A 4231-nucleotide genomic window follows, 5' to 3' on the forward strand; every position below is an offset into this window, starting at 1 on the left:
TGTCCAGAAGCTCTAAGATACCCTCCTTGACCGACCCAAAAATCACAGGAGTCTGGTCTAGTATGCTGCGTGTGATCTCCGAGGAGATAAACTCCATGGTCTGCTCATCTAACTGCCTGGCTCCAGAGCTTGAGCCTGATCCCTCTCCTGCACCTGAGCTACCCATTGCTGGTCTAGAGCGCAAAACCACCATTCTGAAACACATCATAACAAACATCAGAATACTAATATAACTGGAGGGATCACATACACTACTAGTTCCCTGGTCTTATCTCAGCCTTCCTTGATTCGAGTACGGATCCTCTGCTTTCAGTAGTACGGGCCCATACTACCTTCCACATCTATCCGTACTTTCCTCAAGAACTACCTCGACTCCACCAAGTCCCTTCTACTACTACTACTGTTGATCTCATACTAAACTCTTCCTAGGCTTGCCCTAGGGTAATCACCAACCCACTATCCGCCATCAGCTGCATAAGAAGTCCCTTCTTTCTTTCACTAACTAGCTCACGAATACTATTACATATTACTCAGACTAGATAATTCTTCGAATGAGAGATCCTACTCTACAACGGTTGGACTCAGACAAGAGCTGCGAAATAGAGCTAGACTTAACCTTCTAAAATTATTTAGTCATTGCAATATGCAACGTAACATATTCGTTTACTACTTAGTGAAAGATAACTAAGACTCCTAAAAGCACAAAGAAAGCGGCATTCGAGCATCGAGTACACATAATCAAGCATCTACTACTCTGGCTACTCTGGCTATCATACTGACTAATCTGTACTAGCATGCAGTTCTCATAAAGCTGAACACATATAACATAAACATAAGGCATCCTTCCTAGATCCTTAGTCCTAATCTAGCATGCTGTTCTAATAAAGCTAATAATCATAACATAGCATAAACTTGTATGGGTAATTTGGGAGTACTTACTTGAGCTCGACTGATTGCATGCACCACACCCTTTTCTCTTTTCAAGGTTCTTTTCTATTATCAAAATCCTTTTGTAAAAATGATTTTCTTTTGAAAGTTTCATACCACTTCCTTAGTTTGAGTTCAGACACACCCGAAAGTGTGCCCGAATCCCTGAAACCAAGGCTCTGATACCAACTTGAAACATTCCAAGAATACTAGCCCAAAATTTCGATTTCAAAATCATTTAACAAACATAAATATCATCGCCATAGTATAAAATCATAAAACATGTATCTCACAATCTCAAAAAATCTATCATCATATCACAATCTCATATAACACATCAGAGTAAACTCCCAGGCTAAGAAAATTGTGGTGTGTGCCATGCCATTATCTTGAGCCCTTTCCCTTGCTAGCTGAAGTACCTGAAACCAAAATTGAAACTGTAAGCACGAAGCTTAGTGAGCTCCCCCAACCTACCACCTACCATACAAATCACGTATATCAAATAACATAACTCTGGGACTACTCCCAACTACATCGGAACAAATCCCGGCATCGGCTTACCCGGTATCGAACTCCTGTCCGGCATCGGGCTCACCTCGGCATCCGACCGCATCAGGCATCGGGCTCACCCCGACACATACACAACATAACATATATCATAAACATATAATATGCATCAGGACTGCCCTGGCATCGGACCGAAGCCCGGAACACATAATCATAACATATAAACTAGCATACATCGGGCTTGCCCCGGAACATATAACTCATGGCATAATAATTAACATACATCAGGATTTCCCCGGCAACGGGCTTACCCGAAACACATAACACATAACACATAAACATGCATGAATCACAAAGACATCAGGCATACGTAACTACTTCTCGGGACCGCCCTGGCATCGGACCGAGGTCCGGAACATATAAACTGCATCGGGCTAACCCCGGCATCGGGCTCACCCCGACATACTCTAACACTTAAATGGGTCGGCATTGTGGCCGTAGACCCGTTCCTACTGGAAGGAAACTCACCTCGTATGGCTGACTGCTGAAAAACTGGGTGAGGGATCCCTATCTGCTGCTCCGGCGACTCTCCGGCTATAATTCCATAACAACACTTAATCAAAAACTGATAATCCTTATTAGGGTAAAATGACCATTTTACCCCCTGGTCAAAGTCAACGTCCTGACCAAAGTCAACCTTCTGAGTTGACTTACTCGCCGAGTCACCCTATGACTCGCTGAGTCCTCATGCTAACTGACATCGCGACTGGTCGAACTGACTCGTCGAGTCGTCCTTAGACTCGCCGAGTCCTAGCGTAATCAGGAAAGGGACATATCAACTCTAACTCGTCGAGTCCCTTCATAGACTCGTCGAGTTCTTCAACTTTCGTGTCCAAGTCCTGTTCCACCCACTGAGTCACCACTCCACTCACTGGTCCTACTCCAAATCAGAAAAGGAGTTAGGGTTCACGACCCAACTCGCCGAGTCCGAGAACAACTCGCCGAGTCCTCCTTGTGACATATCCATTCAGTCGATTCTAATCCATTTCAATGCTTCCAATACATAGATCTTGACTCCCTAAGCTAGCATTACACATAAAGTTGCTAACTTTACGTTCATGCATGATGATATGGAGCTTAAACACCAAGACATAGCCATAAATGGAGGTTAAATGCATAGAATGGGGACATGGTCAAATAAAGGTGGCAACTTTAAGCTTCTGGAGCTCATGAGTGTCTAGATCTGAAGTCCTTACATCCCCAAATGCTCACTATTTGAAAATGGACTTGGAAATGGCTCAAAAGTGGCAACAAACAAGCTTTCATGAAGATCTAAGTGAAAATAAGCCAAGGTATAAGCTTTATACCTTCAAAGTTTTTGAAATGCACTAGAAGCTTCGGATCTACTGCCTCTTCTTGAATCACCAAGGGTTTCCTTCCTTCTCCTAACTTCAATCACACAAATATAAGGAAAAATGGCTCAAGGATGCACAAGATTGATTAGGGTTCTGAGAGTAGGCTGTGAAGGTGATGGGGGCTAGGGTGAAGACTCATAATGTTGCTTAAATAGGGTGCAAACCCCAAGGATTAGGGTTTCCTCCTGATGGACCTACTCGTCGAGTCCATTCCTGACTCGTCGAGTAGTCCACTTAAACCCCGCGATTAAACTGGCCTCTACTCGACGAGTTAGGGCTACCAACTCGTACTAACTCGTCGAGTAGCTCTTATTAAATGAGCATTTAATGAACTAAATACATACCGGGAACGGGGCGTTATAAAAGGCGACAAATATCTGATAATATTTGTTAGGTAATAATTACAATTTCATTGTAATCTTATCTAGATTTAGATTGTAACTCTTATAACAATCACTATCCCTAGAAGAAATTTGTGGAATGTGACTAAATCACTCTAAATATATCATTGGTGAGACTATCTGCTAAGATTACATTAATTTACCCATGTATGTTGATTGTCTAGCATCGTCTAAACTTTCAGGCTGAGACTATATGGTCCGTATCAGAAGTATCCTTATGTGGCATGTGTGTTCCTATTATTTAATTCACTCTTTCTAGATCATGTCCCTAGAAGCATGCTAGCAGTATGTAACAAGTCTCGTGTTCTGCTGAAATATAAAGCATAACCCCATGGCTCACACTGATAGCATTTTTTATTGTTTGAGAGAAACTTGTCTAATCCTCAAAGATAAAGATTATCTTGGTCCATGAGCCTTTCTTTTAAAACCATAGATTGGGTATGACACACCATGCACTTGATTTCCATAACCCCTTTCTATTGTTACCATAGACTGGGATATAACATTAGCAACACCTTTTCCGTGACGTTTATGATCTTCCTATTAAACCAAAGGTAAGTGAGAAACAAAATTCATTTCAAGTCCGTGACCTTTTCTATTATCACCATAAATTAGGTATGACACCATCCATCATTTCCTGGTAAAATGTATTACAGTAACAACATGATCACTCACTGATGGTTCTATAAAGTTTCTGATGAAATCTCTTACGTTGTTATCTAACTCGCAGATTCTCTATTATGTTTGACGTTGATTTGTTCGAGATGTATTAATGATCACTTTTCAGAAATTATAAGGATTGTGATAATTAGTTTTGGGGATCACACAAATTCAGACTACTTTTCCTGACATCATCATTACCATACATCACAAATTTCGAAAATGTTTGAAATTCCATCCCACATATATACATATTTCCTTTTCGATTCACCACTTTTTTGTCTATCAGAAAATCCTTGTTCCCAAAATATCTCTGCACAC

The sequence above is a fragment of the Lactuca virosa genome, chromosome 9 (assembly GCF_052849685.1).
Source record: "Lactuca virosa cultivar CGN04683 chromosome 9, Lactuca_virosa_CGN04683_v6, whole genome shotgun sequence".
In the NCBI taxonomy this organism is placed as follows: domain Eukaryota; kingdom Viridiplantae; phylum Streptophyta; class Magnoliopsida; order Asterales; family Asteraceae; genus Lactuca; species Lactuca virosa.